The sequence below is a fragment of the Pseudorca crassidens genome, chromosome 17 (assembly GCF_039906515.1).
Source record: "Pseudorca crassidens isolate mPseCra1 chromosome 17, mPseCra1.hap1, whole genome shotgun sequence".
Classification (NCBI taxonomy): domain Eukaryota; kingdom Metazoa; phylum Chordata; class Mammalia; order Artiodactyla; family Delphinidae; genus Pseudorca; species Pseudorca crassidens.
In genome coordinates, this window is record NC_090312.1 from 40,610,308 (window position 1) to 40,630,881 (window position 20,574).

Here is a 20,574-nt window from a genome sequence, read left to right on the forward strand (position 1 = left end):
GATTGACATTGATACAATCTGCATTAATTTTTAAAAAAATTATTGTTTTCTTTCTTTTTAGATACATTATATACTTAAAAGGCAGTAACTCTTGCACCGTCAAGTTGTAGTAGAAGATATACAATGTACTCTTTTTACTTCTGTTCGTGTGTATTGTACAGAGCCTGTGTGCTTTTTGTAATGTAAATAAAAAAATTTTAAGAGCTCCTTTTCCGCCTTGGGATAAAGTCTGGAAGTCTTTACATAGCCTTCAAGCCACTCCAAGTTCTGGCCCTAGCTCCTCACCCTTATCCATTGCCACTCCTTACTTGGTCCCCTCACACCCCACTTTACAGATCTCCACTGCCTGAAAAACCCTCTTCTAACTGGATCTAGATAATTCCCATCCATCTTTCAGCTTAAACAAAGTCTGTAACTCCTAGAAGCATTAGCTACCCTCTCTCTCAGGCTGGGTTAGATACCTTTTTATTTTTTACTTCCTTCATGCCTGGCACAAAGAAGACGCCCAATAAATATTTGTTGAATGAATGAGTAAATGAGTGAATACCTCTAACCAGTTTAAGAGAGTTGGAATAAACTGACTACTTTTTTTTCATTACCTAATTCTAGATTCCACTGTTGGGAGGACTCCTGTTTAATTGCCTTCATATGGGCAGCACCTAGCACAATGCCCTGCATACTAAGTGTTCAATATGTGATGGTGGATGACCAGAAAGGAGGTGGGAATTGCGACAAGAAGAGCAATGTGAGCACAGGCTAGGAGATAGTGTGTTCCAGGGCACTGAGTGGACCGTTTGGCTCAGAAAAATCATTTTATAGGTCATTTAATCCATTTGACCAGAAAGCCTGGCTTATATCACTGGTTATCGTAATAACAGGCATTTTCCCGGTCCCTCTTGCTCCTGCACCACGAAAATAAAATATAAAAGAATCCGCAGCTTCTGCAACCCTCAGTTCTGTGAACATCGTTAACCCCCATGGGCTCAGTTAGCGCCTGTGCTCATCAATAGCCATTCCCGGGATCCTAGGATCCAGAATCAAAGGGAGTGATCAGTTAGATCTGCTACGTTCACCTTCAGAAAGGTAAGGTTCACCTGAATGCTCATGTAAACTTAAAATGACCTTCTGAATAGCTACGCTATCATTAAAATTTAAAGGGACACTCTCAGTACAGTATTTTAGGGCAACATGGAGCTCCTGGAGCTGGAGTCAACAAGCCAGTTTTGCAGCCAGTGGTTTCTCTGGGCACCTGCAGCAGCGGCACATGCTCCTGCCCGTGAGACGTTCCTTTCCAGGGAGTTGGGTGCACTCCCAGTGAACCAGAGACACCCCCAGTTTTGAACCCTGGTTCTGCTTCTCTCCTAACATGGATTTAGCCTCCTCCATTTCCACATGTGTAAAATGTAGAAATATGATGGTCTTACCTCATTGGGTAGTTGTGAGGATCCTTGGGGGGCAATGCATGGGAACTTAAAACAGGACCAGGCATGTGGCAGGTTCTTGATAAATGTTTTATATCATTGTTATTATAAAAGAATCACAATTGACCATGGAGTATGGGGGGCTCAGGGACAGAGGTGGGTGTTCTTACAGGCACCTCTCTGAGATTTTCATTTTGTTAGGTTACTGGTGCATAGATATAATTAATATTAGGTTTACCACTTGTGGAAAGCTAAATAATGCCCCATCCCCAAAGATATCTATGTCCCAATCCCTGGAACCTGTGAATGTCACCTTAAATGGCAAAAAAAAAAAAAAAAAAAAAAAAGACTTTGCAGATGTGATTAAGCAGGGACCCGAGTATAGGCCCTGAACCAAGATGGCGAAGTAGAAGGACGTGCTCTCACTCCCTCTTGTGAGAACACCAGAATCACAACTAGCTGCAGGACAATCATCAACAGGACACTGAAACTCACCAAAAGAGATACCCCACATCCAAAGACAAAGGAGAAGCCACAATGAGACGGTAGGAGGGGTGCAATCACAGTAAAATCAAATCCCATAACTTCTGGGTAGGTGACTCACAGACTGGAGAACACTTATACCACAGAAGTCCACCCACTGGAGTGAAGGTTCTGAGCCCCACATCAGGCTTCCCAACCTGGGGATCCGGCAAGGGGAGGAGGAATTCCTAGAGAATCAGACTTTGAAGACTAGTGGGATTTGATTGCAGGACTCTGACAGGACTGGGGGAAACAGAGACTCCACTCTTAGAGGGCACACACAAAGTAGTATGTGCATCAGAACCCAGGAGAAGGAGCAGTGACCCCATAGGAGACTGAACCAGACCTACCTGCTAATGTTGGAGGGTCTCCTGCAGAGGCAGGGTGTGGCTGTGGCTCACTGTGAGGACAAGGACACTGGCAGCAGAAGTTCCGGGAGGTACTCCTTGGCGTGAGCCCTCCCAGAGTCTGACATTAGCCCCACCAAAGAGGCCAGGTGGCTCCAGTGTTGGGTTGCCTCAGGCCAAACAAGCAACAGGGAGGGAACACAGCCCCACCCATCAGTAGTCAAGTGGATTAAAGTTTTACTGAGCTCTGCCCATCAGAGCAACAGCTCTACCCACCACCAGTCCCTCCCATCAGGAAATTTGCACAAGCCTCTTAAATAGCCGCATCCACTGGAGGGCAGACAGCAGAAGCAAGAAGAACTACAATCCTGCAGCCTGTGGAACAAAAACCACAGTCACAGAAAGATAGACAAGATGAAAAGGCAGAGGGCTATGTACCAGATGAAGGAACAAGATAAAACCTCAGAAAAACAACTAAATGAAGTGGAGATAGGCAACCTTCCAGAAAAAGAATTCAGAATAATGATAGTGAAGATGATCCAGGACCTCGGAAAAAGACTGTAGGCAAAGGTCTAGAAGATGCAAGAAATGTTTAACAAAGACTTAGAAGAATTAAAGAACAAACAAACAGGGCTTCCCTGGTGGCGCAGTGGTTGAGAGTCCGCCTGCCGATGCAGGGGACACGAGTTCATGCCCTGGTCTGGGAGGATCCCACATGCCGTGGAGTGGCTGGGCCCGTGAGCCATGGCCGCTGAGCCTGCACGTCCGGAGCCTGTGCTCCGCAATGGGAGGGCCACAACAGTGAGAGGCCTGCGTACTGCAAAATAAATAAATAAATAAATATATGTAGTTGATTATTGAAACCCTGTGAATGGTTTCAAGGTTCTTCAGATTGTGTGCATTAAGTTATTCCAAAGAAACTCATTTTTGGCTTTAACATTTTCAATGTATTGACCCTTACAGATTTGTTTTAGAGCAGAAATACCAAAAGCTGAGTGGAACCCACTGATCAGTTTGTCCTCCAAAGTGGTGCCCATGCAGAGGCAGATGACCTAATAGCAACAGGTGTTTATTTGGTGAGAACTTAGTGATCAATGCTTCACGTTTGTCATCTCATTTAATCTTTACCCATCTCTGGGGAAAGATTTCTTGTTTTTCTCACTTTTCCAGTGAGAACCCTGAGGTTCAGTGAAGTGACCTGCCCCAAACATACATATGGGCAAGGGGCAGGGCTGGGGCTGTGATCTAGGCCCCCCTGAACCCACCCCCAGCGGCCTGTCTGTGGGGAAACCGGGCCGGGACCAGTAGACTTACTAGTAGATAAACCCCTAAATGCACTCATGCAGCTGAATTTTTGAAGCTAAGTGAGGGATATTACATTCCTTTCTCCTCATTTATATTTTGTTAATTCAGCCCAACATTTTAGCCGGTCGAGATATTTTTAGACTAGAAAACCAGTGCAATTCTGAGGATTAAGCTACTCTAATTCCATCGCACTTTCCTACATCTGGCAGAGGGGGCATACCTTTATGTAAAATTAAAAGCCAATGAAAGCTAAAAAATCTTTTTTTAAAAAAAATTTGTCAGTAAATCTGCTTTCTTCCAGTTATTCACAAATGAAACATGCTGTGCTGGTTTCTGAAAACCAAGACGCCTGGAGAGAAATTTATGACTTCAAAACAAAATTTAGAGGTTGAGGGATTTAGCAGTTTGCAAGGAACACAGAGCTAAGCCTGTGAGAAAGGCTGTTCAAAATGTCCCGGCCTGAAGGGCCAGGGTCTTTTTCAAAAGTCCCCGAAGAGGCTCTTAGGCATCTGAAAGGGTGCAAATGGGGAGAGAGCATTTTGAAGGCATCTTTCCACTGGGAACTGGCGCTGGCCAGATTGTGCGTTTTCCCACACAAACGTGCTCACCCTTCTGGGAGCCAGGCATTTCCTGTGCACCGCGGGTTTTGTTATCCTTCCTTCTTTTTTTTTCCTTCTCAGGGAATTATCCCAGATTTTTAGCCAGCCGTCTCTGCCATATTTTCTCTCAGAGCTTAGTCACACTCCCATATATGGGAATCCTTATCACATAGCTAACTCCCCAGCTAGGACATTTTATAGGAATTGTTTAGTGCATTGTGGGCTTTCTAAACTAAGTAATCCTCAGGATGGAATGGCAACAACGGCAGCAAGCATGGGGGTGTGTGTGTGTGTGTGTGTGTCTGTCTGTCTGTGTTTCAATAGCCTGTTTTGCTGCTAAAGCATATTTGACAAATTTAAACTCAAGGTTTCATCCCCTTCAGTAGTTTTTGGATTGCAAAGTGAATTTTAAACTATTTAGAAAGGAATCTGCATTTATTGCCTAGGAGTAGAGTTGCAAGGCACGATGGGAGATTTTTTTCCCATAATAAAGGGTTTCAAATCCCCTCCACATTTGGACACTTTCTCTGCCTAGGCAGCAACAGCATACGGTTAGAAAGAATTACTCAGTCACAGGATAGTCCAGCTTAAATAAACAGAAATAAGATGAGCACCACAGAGTGGTCTTTTAGCAGATTTTCTTGCCTTGTGAGGAGTGCAGAAAGGCAAACATGAAATGCTATGGCTCTCATACAGTTATGCAATGAATTATGCTGTTCAGAGAATTTGCACATCTTTTTTCCCTTGGACAACCTAATTCCTCTTACCAGAAACCTGAGGTTCCAAAGGACAAGTCATTTGCTTGATAATAGCTTGATAACACAGTCATTTGCTTGATAATAGCTTGATAACACAGCTAATAACACTCCCCATTCAAAAACTCCAATTGTTTTTGTTGTTCAAGTCCAAACTCCTTAGCACAGAGTTTAAGGTTTAACAAACATTTAATAAGCATCTATACAGTCACGTACCTGTGGTTAGGCACCATGAGGGGCAAAGGTGAATAAGACTAGCTCTTGCAGAGCTGTAATATAAGGGAAGGAATCTGTCATCAAACAAATAATTAATTGCAGCAATGTAAGCGTCTTAGCCAGCTCGGGTTGCTATAACAAAGTACCGTAGACTGGGTGGCTTTATTGGTCACAGCTCTGGAGGCAGGGAAGTCCAAGATCAAGGTGCCAGCAGATTCAGGTCCTGGTGAAAGCCTGCTTGTTGGCTTGTAGACAGACAGACACACTTCCAGCTATGGGCTCACATGGCCTATGCCCTGTGCCTGCGTGTGAAGAGAGATTGAGATCTCTCTCTTTCTCCTCTTAAAAGGGCACTAATCTCATCTTGAGGGTCCTACTTTCATGACTATCACCTCTTGTAGGACCCACCTCTAAATACCATCACTTTGGTGGTTAGGGCTTCATCAGATGAATTTTGCAGGCCACAAACATTCAGCCAATCACAATAAGCAAGTGAATGAGGAAGGATGATCTGGGATAGAGATTTGAAAACCCATCCTTCCCAATGGTCCCTCACTTGTTCCTGGGTCTATGAATAGCTTCCTTCCCATTGATGCATCAGGGAAACAAAAGGTAGAACAGCTTACATCACTTAGATAGGAGGACATGTGTGCGCTTGTCTGTTAGACTTTCAACCATAAGGTTAAAAGAGGGGCAGAGCTGTGGATGAGGCTGGGGAAAAGGGGGTGAAGAGGGGCTGGCAGGGAAGACCAACACAAGGTCATTGATAATGACCCTGGAAGGTACTTCCCAAATTTCCTTCAGCTAAGATGGTCTGTTTGTACATTTTAATCAACATTTTGGACACAGAATGTATGCTTTTTTCTGAGATGTCCAAAATCTTGAGACCCTCTCCAAAGCCAGATCCCCAGGGCCAGGGGGATAGTTAATACATAAGTGAGATTGACTTCCAGAGTGTAAGAACTCTTTTCTATAATCAGTGCCAGGTTCTGTGAGTCAGGGTTGCCTTCCTGCCTGTGTGCTGTTGGCCTGGGGAGGAGAGTATTTGCTTTGCTCCAGGAGTAACTGACTCTAGGCCCCTCCACATGTGTAGAGTCCTGAAGTGGGCAAGTGTCTCTGCTTGGGGTAAAGCAGACTGACCGAACAGTTTAGCAGCCAGTCCCTCGGTCTGGAGCCCGGCCCCACTAACGCCCTCCGGGTGCAATGACGCCAGCCTTTGCTGTGGGGACACTTTGCCCGTTGTGCTCCATAGGCTTGGAGAGTTTCAAAAACATTTTGAAATAGTTGGACCCCCGCTTACAGTTTTTCTTGGAAGTAAAATGCTGAGAAGTTGTATTGTTTGATCAAGTCAGAAGGACACAAGTTAGCTGTTTTCCTTGAAAGGCCCAGCGCTGTTTCCTCCATTCCTCCTTTCTCCCCTTCTTCTCTCCTTTCCTTTCACTCTGATGGAACACCTGCCATGTGTTGGCACCGCCCTAAGCACAGAAGTACACACTGAGGCATGGCATGACACCTCTCCTCTTCGTTCTAGAAATATTTATTGAATGTGCCGGGCACTATGCTATGTTATGCATTAAACAGGAAACACAGATTCTGCATCATCAGTATATAGTCTAGTAGGACTGGTGTTGAATAAGCACTGAGGAGCATTGCAAGTGAAAAGAATAGGGTTCCGTGAAGGTGTGTAACAGGGGTACTGAACTGCTTTTGGGGGATGAAGCAGTTCATGTTCTAAAGCAGGAGCATGCAGAAAGTGTTTAAAACATGCTTTTAAGTAAGTAAGCTCTGTTTTTTAGTTTACATTCCATCTTCCTAAAGTTGGCAATCAGATTAATAATAAAAAAATCTATTTAATCAAGTTATTTTGATTACATGAGCCAAGCAACCAGTCTGATAAATGAATTAGTTTCCCAAGAGTTAGGCAGACTTAGTCTTGGAATGATTGGCCTTTTGAAATAGGTCTACTCAAGATGGATTTAAACTTCCTAAGCTCATGTAGCAGTGGTAGTTGGCAGAATTCTAAGGGGGGGTCCCCAATCCCCACCCTCCTGTCCCCCCGTATCTACCTTCTCCTAGTTATTCAGTCAAACACTAAGCTGGGTACTGTTGCAAAGGGATTTTGCAGATGTAACTGACGTGTCAAATCAGTTGACTTTAAGATCAGGAGATTATCATGGTGCCAGGGCTGATCTAATCAGATGAACCCTTAAAAGGACCTGGGCTCTTCCTGGTGAAAAAGACTCGAAGAGTGAGACAGATTCAACACTGGCTGGCTTGAAGATGGAGGGGACCGTGTGGCAAAGGATGTGAGTGGCCTTTAGGAGCTGAGAGCAGCCACCAAAGAAATGGGGACCTCAGGTGTACACCACAAGGAACTGAATACTCTACAACCACATGACTTCGGAAAATGACCTTGAGCTACCAAGGAGAACAAAACCTTGTGGGCACCTTTTAACCATGTGAAATCCTGAGCAGAGAACCCAGTCATGCCGAGCACAGCCTTCTGACTTACAGCACTGTGAACTCACCGATGAGGGCTGTTTTAAGCCATTAAGTCTGTGATAACTTGCTGCATGGCAAGAAATAGAAAACCAGTGCAGCAGCTATGTTTCCCTGTTCAGAATCCTTTCCTTCAACTCCTAATAATATACTCAAATATTCCTGACAACAAAGACTGGGCAGATGACGAGGCAGACCATCATATTTCCTGCCTCTGGGCATGGTGATTGACTCAGGTGTTGGGCGGTGACCCAAGCTGTGCAGTCAGTGTCTTTACCTGACTTACCTGAAGAAGAGAGCTAATTTTCCTTTCTGGTCCTAAGCTGCAGAAATGGGAGCCCAGAGCTGTCCATAGCCATGTTCCTCAGGATATGGTGAAACTGGTCTAGCCCTTGACACCCAAAGGGCATGGAGAGTCCTGACAGAGTTTGAGTCCCTGAATCCATTGTCCTTTGTCACCTGACCCACGTTCTTTCAGTGATTTGTTTACGTGAGCCAAGGCTCCCCCTTTCCAGTTAAGCTAAATCACGTTCAGCTTTTGCCATTGGCGACCAGAGTCCTGAACAACACAGCTAGGAGTCAAGAACAGTTAACTGGAAGATACCAGTTCTGCTTGTTAGACAATATCAAAGCATAGAAGTACCTCTCTGCACATATCCTGGGTTTTTTTTTTTTAATCAGTGCTGAAGGTCATCACATGATAGCAAAAATACTAAACGCTAGCTCAATCTTCGTATTATTAGCTACCTTAGATGTCATCTGGTTAAGGTCCCTCATTTTCTACATGCAGAAGCTCAGGCCCAGAGAGGAGCAGCTAATCAGGAAGTGAGTGGGTCATTCCAGAATCACTGGATAAAAATGACCCAGGTTGAATGAAAAACGATGCTGCTTGCGTCTAGTTTTTCTCTTCTGCTTTCCATGGTTACTTGACTAGTTCTGTGACCATTCCAGAGTGTTTTCCTCAAGTTTTAAAAAATTGTGTCTAGTGAATGCTGTGACTCTCCAGATCCTTGTGGTTTAATTTCAAATGAAACCTTCCAGTCTCTGAAACTCTGAGGATATCTCAGTTGATCAGGATGATTCTTACTTGATTCTACCAAAAAGGGTGTAAAACTGCATCTTCCGGTACAGGCTGTTAGATACTTAGCTCCAGCATAGCTTATCTTTGTGAAGATTGTATGGAGATAAATTCATAAATGATTGTCTCCCTTGAGTACAAATATAAGTTGTTTCCATAGATACCTGTTCACAAAACTAATGAAGCAAGTGTTTTCCAAAACCTGCTTGAATGACACCTCTGACATATGAACTTATTAACTTATTTCACTTGACTGCTAGAGCTGGCAGGGGTCTGAGAGCTCATTAGACCCAGCCTCCCATTGTTCAGACAAAGACAATGGATTCCAGAGAGGAGGAGGGTCTTGCTCAAGACCAGATTCTATTTTTTTTTTTTTTTTTTTTTTTGCGGTACGCGGGCCTCTCACCGTTGTGACCTCTCCAGTTGCGGAGCACAGGCTCCGGACGTGTAGGCTGAGTGGCCATGGCTCGCGGGCCCAGCCACTCCGCGGCATGTGGGATCTTCCCGCACCGGGGCACAAACCCGTGTCCCCTGCATCGGCAGGCGGACTCCCAGCCACTGCGCCACCAGGGAAGCCCCTCAGATTCTATTTTTAAAACATCAATAAGCAGTCTTCAATGCCTTTAAAAGAGATGAATGGATAGAATTTTTTTTCTTTAAAACTTGCAATTTCTGCATAAACACCAAAAAAGGAGCAAAAAATATAAAGATCATCCACCATTTGCATTTTACAGCAACGTGGGAAAGATTTGCTTCCAAAATTAAGAAAAATCTTAACAATAAGATATAACAAAATGACCTATTTGTTATAAATCCAAACATTGGGAGAGAAGGATGGCTTTTCATTATGAAAATTGATACCAATTTATTTTTAAATATATAGAAAATTTTAAATTGTAGAAAGAAATAAGCAGGAAAAATGATCATAATTTTCATTACTCAACAAAACCACACTTCAACATTTTCAGTGTTTTTTCTTTCAATCTTTTTTTTTATATGTATAGGAAATTTAGGAGGATGACAGTCACAAATATTTTCCCATGTTATTACATCTTCTTTATAAATATCTACTAAGTGTATGTGAAATGTTTTTCTTTTGCAACTTGCTGTTCTATTATGGAAATGCTGGGGTTTAAAATAACCTTACAATGAGCATCTTCATGTATAAATATCCTTTTCCATATTTAGGATGATTTTCTTATTCCTCATAAATGGAATTTCTGGGTCTGTCTTATAGTAGGTGCTTAGCTCAATAGATATTCATGAACAGAATGAAATAAGTATATTAATCAAAATAGGTGAGGTGTGCCATGGTAAATGCAGCTCTAGTATCTCAATGAGCTAACAAAATAAGAATTTACTTCTTTTTTTTTTTTTTTTTTTTTTTAGCGGTACTCGGGCCTCTCACTGTTGTGGCCTCTCCCGTTGCGGAGCACAGGCTCCGGACGCGCAGGCTCAGCGGCCATGGCTCACGGGCCCAGCCGCTCTGAGGCATATGGGATCCTCCCGGACCGGGGCATGAACTCGTGTCCCCTGCATCGGCAGGCGGACTCCCAACCACTGCGCCACCAGGGAAGCCCAAGAATTTACTTCTTAGTCATACAAAATCATCTTTGGGTTCAGGTTACCCTCTGAAGCTGCCATCTTCCTTCTGTGGATTCAGCAATCCAGGCTGTTCAGTCTTTTGGCTCCAACTTCCCAACGGTGGCCTATTCTGTGATCACATCTTCAGAGGAAGGTTCCTAAATGCTTCAGTCCAGAAGTAACACACATCACCTCTGCCCATAACCCAACGGGCAGAACTAGTTACACAGCTAGTTCTGACTCCAAGGAGGTGAGGCAGCGTGAGGAGGTGTGATCTTCCCACACATAAAAAGGAGGTGATTGCTTTCCTATGGAGTCACCATCGATTCCCATAAGAAAGTCCTTTCACTATACTTAATTACTACACTCATTGGATATTACTCCATTTAGAAAGTATTTGCTCTAGTGATGGACAAAAAAATTTTAAAGTTTTATTCCTTTGATTACCTCAAGATTGACTTTTTCTTGTATTCATTAGTTCATTCATTAAATCAATCATTCAACAAATATTTACTTAATAGGTGACTCAGCACTGACCCAGGTACTGGGGCTGCAATGGTGAACACACAGACATGGTCCCTTCCACATGGTCCGTGTAATCAATGACTAGTGAGAGTTCCTCTTTGATGAACTGTCTGTATAATACCTTTGCCTGTTTATATTGAGTTCTTTGTGTTTTTCTCATTGAATTGCTTGACTTCTTTATACAGCAAAGAGAGCAACTCTGTTGTATTTACTGCAAATGTTTTCTTCAGTTTGCTTTCAGTCTTAATTTTGGTGGTGTTTTCCCTTTTTTACAGAATTTTGAAATTATCTATTCAAATCTACTGGATCCTTTCCCTTATGATTTCTTCTCTTGCTTTTAGGCTTAGAAAATAAATGGTTAGAACTACTTATATCCAGAAAAATGGTTATTTCTGAGTTTTCTTATAATTTTTCTCTCGCTGGAAACCACCTTGTGAGAAAACACACACATATGACACATATATTTATAATTATAGTATAATAATGTTACTCTTTTTATCATTTCAATTGAATATAATTATATATATTAATTATATTATATATCAAATATATGTATGCCTGTTTTCTCACAAGAGGAAAATTGTAAGAAAATTCAGAAATATATATATTATATATACTCAAAAAGACATATTACATATAATTATATATTTTATGTGTGTGTTATATATGATTGCATTATATAATATATGTATGTGTGCGTTTTCTCATAAGGTGGTTAATATATATAATTGTATATATTAATTATATGCTACGTAATTTATAAATATATACATATAAAATTCAGTGCAGAATCCAGGATGCCACATACAGATTATGAGCATAAAATTCCCTATAGTAGATCCCATGCCCTCTCACCTCTCCTGTTAGTACAACCTTTTCTCCTCTTGGGGTTCCTACTCTTTCTCACCTCCAGCTTCCCCACTACATTTCTATAGTGTTTTGCTCTCAGCAGCCTGTCCCCTTTGAGGTATTAACTCACAAAAAATGAAGACCTTACTTCTGTTGGGGCAGATTGCATTTTAATTGGGGCTTCCAGCCCTTTAACTGACAAAGATTAATTTTCAAAAGAGAAATTTCAGGCACTGTGACAGTCAGTAGGGGGGAGATTTTGAGCCAGGAACTCCTGACTTGTCTCTTCAAACCACACCACAAGATCTGCCTTAAGTGGCACCTACCAAAATCTCATGTTCTTCTCCCACGCTGACATGAAATCCAGAGTCAGCTGTCATTTGCTCACCCTGTATAAGGTTAGCTCCTCTCAGATGGCTTCTTTTCACCTTATTTATCTTTTCCCCAAAGACTAGCTTCCTCTCCTGGCTACCATACTTCTATTATTAGCTCTAACACTGAGGCCCAGAATCTCAGTCACTTCCAGCCCCATGGTTCATTCACTGTCCCACAACACCATTCAGACATCCCTGTGTGTTTCCGTACTCTGGAAACATCTTTCACTGGGACACTGGTCCACTTATCCATCGCCTTGCAGGCATGGTCAATAGTAACCCTCGCTCTTCTGAATCCACAGAGACCTGTGTCTGTGCCAGCAGTCTCCAAAGTGGGGTGTCTATGGCAATCCTTTGGGGTGCAAGAAAGTAGTGGAACTTTTGCTTATAAAATGTCAACCTTTTAAAACACCCATTTTTTGTGTGTTTTTACATGGACATAGTATATTCATTTAGAAGTATATGACCAATTTTGGGGACTTCCCTGGTGGCTCAGTGGTTAAGAATCTGCCTGCCAATGCAGGAGACATCGGTTCGAGCCGTGGTCCAGGAAGATCCCACATGCCACAGAGCAACTAAGCCCGTATGCCACAACTACTGAGCCTGCACTCTAGAGCCCATGAGCCACAACTACTGAGCCCACGTGCCACAGCTGCTGAAGCCCACGTGCCTGGAGCCTATGCTCCGCAACAAGAGAAGCCACAACAATAAGCCCGGGCACCACAACGAAGAGTAGTCCCCGCTCGCCACAACTAGAGAAAAGCCCATGTGCAGCAACAAAGACCCAATGCAACCAAAAATTAAAAATAAATTAATTAATTAATTTAAAAAAGAATAATCAGTCCTTAGTCTGAGAAACAGCTGGAGACAGTGTATGAAGGTAAGCTGAAACATTCTGCGCGAGGGGATGCATTGATGCTGGCTTTGTTTCAATGAACTGGTCACATTATGGAGTCAGAGAGAAATCCTCCCTTTCCATGTTTAAAAGTTGGAAGCTTGGGCTTCCCTGGTGGCGCAGTGGTTGGGGGTCCGCCTGCCGATGCAGGGGACGCAGGTTCGTGCCCCGGTCCAGGAGGATCCCACATGCCGCAGAGTGGCTGTGCCCGTGAGCCATGGCCGCTGAGCCTGCGCGTCCGGAGCCTGTGCTCCACAACGGGAGAGGCCACAACAGTGAGAGGCCTGCGTACAGTAAAAAAAAAAAAAAAAAAAAAAAAGTTGGAAGCTTATCTCTATCTGCTTCTCCAAAAACTGCTTTAAACACATCAGTTTTAGACATGTCCTATGCACATGTTTGGTCCCAGGGATGTGGAAAAGTACTAGAAAAAAATTCACGGGATAATTTGGACCTCCAAAGAAAATATTCGACTTCACGGGGCACATATGCTCAGTCTCTGTCACCTCTCCCATCTCTTTCCTGTTGGTGACTCCTTCCCCTCGTCTGTCCTGCTGTCTGTCTCCCCACCTTTGGTTTCTGCCCTCCACGGCATTTTGCTGTTTTTGCTCTGGATCTGTAGCTCACTGCCAGGGGCTGGTGAACAAAGACTGTCCTCCACCTCCTCTGCTCAACTTGTCTGTGTTGCTTCAATCCTAGAACCCACTTAAACCCACTCAGGCCCTTCCTTAGCTGCCATCACCCACAGCTCTAGTGGGTGGGTGCTGTGAAGAAAATACTTCTTAAAAATAAAGGAGCCCAGCGGCTGCCCTGGATTCTTGGTTTCCCAAGAAGAGCTCCAATATCAAGAGTCCTGGTGTAGATGCTGAGTCAAACTCCCTTTGGGGCCCATTGGAAGATGTGTTTCAGACCCATGGAGAACAAGCAGCAGGATGGATACACCGTCCCTGGTTTATCCACCACCATTGCCAGAGCTCAGGAACGATGCTTGCCAAAGAGCACAGCATCCCATTAAAGGCTCATAATAAAATTCTAAAATTTACAAAACTAATAATGACTGAATTGGGTTTAAGTAACACTATCCTGTTGCAGTTGCTTCCTTCAGCTTCTGTTACATCTCAGAAGAAAAAGAATCACAACAGAAAAGGACACATAAAATGTCCCTCCCCAAGTCCCTGTAGGGGAACAGTACATGTGAAGGCTGCCAATGGAAACCTTAACTCCTTAAAGGATAAGTATGAAATAATCCCCCTAAGTGTGGATCTTAGATTTATTTGTTGTTATAAAGACAGGTTGTCCTACTGAGGCCATAGGCAAATACGCACCGTAGAAACTATCTTTCCTCTTGGCCACAGCCGTGGCAGGCACTGTTAGTGATCACCTACTCTTTCTTGCTAATCCTCAGTAGAATACTTTAGGAGAAACTAAGAAACGTTGCCAAGGGAGGTGAAAGCTGTTTTCCCTTCTGACCTAGAGGAAGCACACACCCGTAAAGGAGTGGACTATTATCCAGAGAAGATGTAGCCCTTCATACGGGAACCTGGAAACTTAGAGATTCAGCCTACCGTGGGAGGGAACTCCTGTCTCTCTCTCCCTGTGGGTCTGTCTTGAGAAGTCTAGCTGTGCTGGAGTGCACCAGGTGGAAAGGGAGAGAGAGAGATGTGGGGATATGCCAGAAGCTAGGCAGGGAGACCCTGAAGAGGAACACAAGCTGGAGATGAGTAAGTTACACTTCGTAAGCCAGATTCCTTCGTTACAGCTAGCTTTCTGGGTCTGTTTTCTCTTTTGCTATCCTTGAGCCATAGGCAAAATTCATTCATTCATCCATCCATCCATCCCACCCATTCATTCATTCATTTAGCAGATATTCATTGAGCATCAATCTTGTAGCAGTCTCTGAACTATGATCTAGAATATGGGGATGAGTGACATAGAGACAGTCCAGGGAATGCAGACCAATGACAGCCATTTATGCTCATTTACACTCAAATGGCCATTTATGTTGTTTGGGGGAAATGCTGATGTTATGGGATCACACAGTAGGGGAGCCCAGGCTGTCTAAGTGCTCTGGTTAAGGGGTGTCTATTCTCCAACATGGTCTCATTGGATGGACTGGATACAGAGAGTAGCATTATGGGCAGGGCTTGGGCAGGAAATTAAAGAGGAGCTGTTCCCTGGGAGTTGTGGCCATGAGATTCAGGCACCTTATCTACATAAAGGCTCTTTTTCCACTGCCAGTCTTGGAGGACTGGGTGTGATACTAGTAGAGGTTTGATTTTTATAGGGTGGGAGCTAAATCTGGGCTCTGCCATTGTGTTTTTCTCTTCTCTCCCAAAGGTGATTCTTAGAAACCTCCACTCTGAAGGCCTCTTGTCCTTCAATCAAGCATCCAGCACATCCTCACAACTCCCTCGGATCACCCTGAGGCCACTCTTCTCACCGTTGACACCACTACCATTATTCCTGACACATGAGGCAGGATGACCCAAGACCAGAAGGTCATCATGATCAAGAGGTGAGCAGATAGTACTTAAAGGCAGAGAGGGTTGGGACTGGAGAGGAATTCCCTAATAGCTATTATAAACGGAGATACAACAGGTTTGAACAAACGACCTGGAACAGGAAGAGGGGAGGAGGGAGGAGTCAGGCAGAGATAATGCCAAGAGTGGATGCCTGGGCTGTGCAGGGACATAAAAGGGGCTCAGAGAGGGCTTAGGAAGCAGATCGGAAAGGAAGATAGTGGAGAAAGGTAAAGAGTCCAGTCTTTGGTGTTCAGGTGTGTGGCTGGGGATTGTGAGAGACTGGATCAGGGAATTGGAAGGCTGGAATGTCCGCTGTGTTCTTGGAATGACTTCCTGAGGGCTTCGCATGTAACCAAATATTAGCACTCATTTACTAAATAAAAACTCTTCTGTCCCTGGGCTAGCAGGGAGTGGAGTGGCATGCCCCCCACCCTCATCCCAAAGACAGGTCAGTCCCCGTCCCTAAGACTGTCACAACCTAGACCAAAAAGTGCCCCGAGAGCCTAGCAGGATCATTCTGGTGCACAGACTCAGTGTCCAGGGCTCCTGAGTGGCCATAGGACAGCCAGGGCTCCTGCCTCCCATAAATCCAAGCCAAGAACAGTAAAGCACAGAGAAGGGAGGTAAGTAGGAGCAGGGAGAAGAAAAGTCCCAGAAATGCAGGTTAGATTGCAAATAATAATAAAGCAATAACCTGGCTGAACTCCATCCAATTCAGTTCAATTCCCCAAGTACATGCTGAGTGCCCCTGTGTGCCTGTTCTGAACTAGTATGCTGGAGAGGAGGGCTACAAGAAAAAATGAGCAGTTTGGTGGAGGTCAGGCATGCCAAAGAGAAGGTATCTTTTCAGGCACCAAAGCTCTGCCCTGTAGATGGCTGCCTTTGCATCGGAGGTCCCCTGACAATTCACAGGAGATTTCTCTCAAAGACCTTCCAAAGCAGTGCCTCTAAGACCCTAGTCCGTGCCCCCAGGCAGCCAGGAGTCTGTTCCATTTGATACAGGCCAAGCAGACCCTTTCTGAAGTTTTTGTAGAAATGGAAGTGATCTGATGAGAGTAGGGAATTTTAAAGGTGAAAACAGGGGCAAGAACGGAGAATGGATTGGAGGTGGAGAAAATGCAGAAGTAGGGGGCCAGTTAGGAGAATACGAATACTCCAGTTTCACTGAGTTGGTGGCAGTGAGTAGAGCAAAGGGACAGAAGAGGATGAGGACACAGAGGCTCTGCCAACTAACTGGCTGTAGAAGACAAAAGAAAGAAGAGTTTGAGACAGCCTTGGGCAAATGACTAAGGAGGGTCAGGGGGCTCTGAGGAGAAGCATTTGAAGAAGGAAGGTAATGAGTTCCATGTTAGTGGTAATACAGGATTCCATCCTTCCTTTCCTGGATTCTTCCTCCTGGTTCCCCTTCTCTAGGCTCAGCCCTCCAGTTCCCTTTTCATGGGGTTTCTAAAAGGCAAACTTTACTGGATCGTTCCCTACATCCAGCCTCACAGTGGTTTCCATCACCTTCAGTGAAAGCCCACTGTCCTGAGCACAGCATACAAAGCCTTGGAGCTCTGCCTGGCCTACATCTTAGCCTCGTCTCCTGCCACTCTGCCTCTGGGACTCAACACTCCAGACATCCTGAAATATTTGCATTTTTTTCAAAGAAGGCAGTTTCATGCCTCAGTGCCTTTGTAACTGTAATGCGTCACCCTGGAAGTTCTTTTCCTCCTTAACTGCCTGGTGAACTCCTCACCATTTGTTCTCACGTGGCTTAAAATACAACAAAGCATTCCCCCATGGTCCTTCTCACCCTCTCAAAGGAGGTTTACTCAAAGAATGCAAGACTGTTCAATACTTGAAAATCAATCAATGTAATCCACGATATTAATAGCTAAAGAAGAAAAATCACACGGTCTTATCAACTGATGCAAAAAACATTTTTAACAAAATTCAACATGTATTCATGACAAAACTCTTAGAAGAAAATAGGGGTAGAGGGGAACTTTCTCAACTTGTTGAAAAGTATCTACCAAAAGCCTACAGCTAATATTACACTTAATGGTGAAAGATGGAATGCTTTCCTCCCAAGATCAAGAACAAGGTAAAAGATGTTTGTTCTTACCACTCTTATTCAATATATTATTGGAAGTTCTGATCAATTAATAAGACACAAAAAGGAAATAAAGTGCATACAGGTCAGAAAGGAAGATATAAAACTGTCCCTATTTGCAAATGACATGGTTGTCTATGTAGTAAATTCCACAGAATCTATAAACAAACATACAAACAAAACCAACCCAACTCCTAGAACAAATAAGTGAGTTCAGCAAAGTTGCAATATACAAGATAAACATACAAAAATTGTACACATTTGTATTTCTAGATATACAATTGTATATGCAATTGTTATTTCTACATATCAATGAATAGGTGGACATCAAAACTCAAAATACAATGCCATTTTCAATTACTCAAAAAAAAAAAGAAATGCTTAAGTGTAAATCTAACAAAACATCTACAGAACTTCTATACTGAAAACAATGTTGAAAGAAACCAAAGATCTAAGTAAGTGGAGACATAGCGTGCTCATGGATTGGAAGGTTCAACATAATTAAGAGGTCAATTCTCCCAAATGCAGGTTTAATGCAATTCTTATCAAAATCCCAGCAAGATTTTTTATAGGTATAGACAAAAGTATTCTAAGATATATATGGGGACTTCCCTGGTGGCACAGTGGTTAAGAATCCGCCTGCCAATGCAGGGGACACAGGTTCGATCCCTGGTCTGGGAAGATCCCACATGCCGCGGAGCAGCTAAGTCCGTGCGTCACAGCTACTGAGCCTGTGCTCTAGAGCCCACGAGCCACAACTACTGAGCCAGCGTGCTGCAGCTACTAAAGCCGGCACGCCTAGAGCCCATGCTCCACCAGAGAAGCCACCGCAATGAGAAGGCCACACACTGCAACAAAGAGTAGCCCCCGCTCAAAGCCCGCGCACAGCAACGAAGACTCAATGCAGCCAAAAATAAATAAATAAAATAAAAATAAATAAAATTTATATGGAAGTGCAGATGAACCAGAATAGCTAACATCATTTTGTAAAAGGATTCTACAATGGAAGGAATCAGTCTACCTGATTTCAAGACAGAGCTGTGATGTTTACAGAGTGATAGACACATAAACCAATGGAACAGAATAGAGAATCCAGAAACACATTAACACAAATATGCCCAACTGATTTTTTACAGAAGTACTAAAGCAGTTCAATGGAGGAAGGCTAGCTTTTTCAATGAACCTCGACTTAAATCTCACGTCTTATTAAAAAATTAACTTAAAAGGATCATGGGCTTAAATGTAAAATGTAAAACTACGAAGCTTTTAGAAAAGAAAATATCAGAAGAAAAATCTTTGGGATCCAAGGCTAAGCAAAGAGTTCTTAGATTTGCCACCAGAAGCATGATCTATAAAAGAAAAAAAATTGAGTTTCATCTAAATTTAAAAATTTGCTTTGTAAGTATCCTGTTACGAGAATGAAAAGACAACCTTCAGACAGTGAGACAATAAGTTTGCAAAGCATACTTCTGACAAAGGAATAGCATCTAGAATACATAAAGATCTCTCAAAATTCAACAGTAAATAATAAAAGAAAACCAATTAGATTTGGGGGAAAAGGCATGAAGGAACATTTTGCTGAAGAGGATATAGAGATGGTAAATAAGTGGGTGAAGAGATGCTCGACATCACTAGCCATTAGGGAAATGTAAATTAAAACCACAACGAGTTATCGCTATACATCTACCAGAAAATCTAAAATAAAACATAGTGATGGCATTAAAGCTGATCACTTATACATTGCTGGTGGGAAGGTAAAATGGTACAGCCACTTCGGAAAAGCTCGGCAGCTTCTTAAACAACTAAAAATGCAACTACCGTATGACCCAGAGTTTCAATCCCAGAGAAATTTTTGCAGAGAAATGGAAACACGTTCAAACAAAAGGCTGTACACGAATGTTCAAAGCAGCTTTTCTGGTAGCAGCCCCAAACTGTAAACGACCGAGATGTCCTTCAACAGGTGAACGGCTAAACACACTGTGGTACATTCATATCATGGAATACTTCACAGCAGTAAAAATGAATGAACCATTGATACACACAGCAAGTTGGATGAATCTCCAAGGAGTCATGCTGAGTGAAAAAAGCCAATTCCAAAATGTTACATATTATATTACTACATTTACATAACATTCTTGAAATGACAAAATTACAGAAATGCAGAATGGATTAGTGATTGCTGAGAGTCGAAGATAAGTGGGGGAAGAAGATGCAGGAGGCAAGGGGGCCTGGCTATAAAAGGACTACAGGATGTAGTGATGATATTGCTCTGTGTCTTGACTGTCTCAATGTCAATATTCTGGTTGTGATCTCGTACTACAGCTCTGCAAGATATTACCCTTGGGAGAAACTGGGTAAAGGATACAAAGAATCTCTCTGTACTGTTTCTTACAACTCCACATGAATGTACAATTATCTCAAAATAAAAAGTTTAACTAGAAAAATAAAGCAAAAACCACACCCCTTTATCATCTCACAGGTCAGAAGTCCAAGTATAGCACAACTGGATCTCTTGCTCACGTCTCACCAGGCTGAACCCAAGGTGCCAGCCAGAGCTTGGGGGTCTCATCTGAGGCTTGGGGGTCTTCTTCCATGTTCAACCAAGAGTTGGCAGAACTCAGTTACTTGTGGCTCTAGGACTGCTCTCCCATTTCCTGGCTGACTGTCAACCAGGGACCATTCTCAGTTTCCTAGGGCCTTCCTGCTATTTCCTGCTATGTGGCCCTTCCCATATTCCCTCTCATGCTTGGAAGGACTCAGATCCACTTATGGCCTCATCTGATTAGGTCAGGCCCACCCAGATAATCTCCCCTTTTATTAACTCCAAGTCAATTGATGAGTAGCTTAACCATGGGCGTGATAGCCCATCATATTCACAGCTTCTGCCTGCCCTCAAGGTAAAGGAATTGCACAAGGCATGTACACCAGAGGGCAGGAATCTTGGGACTATCTTAGTCCCAGTGCTCTGGGTGGCATAGACTGAGGTCTTTG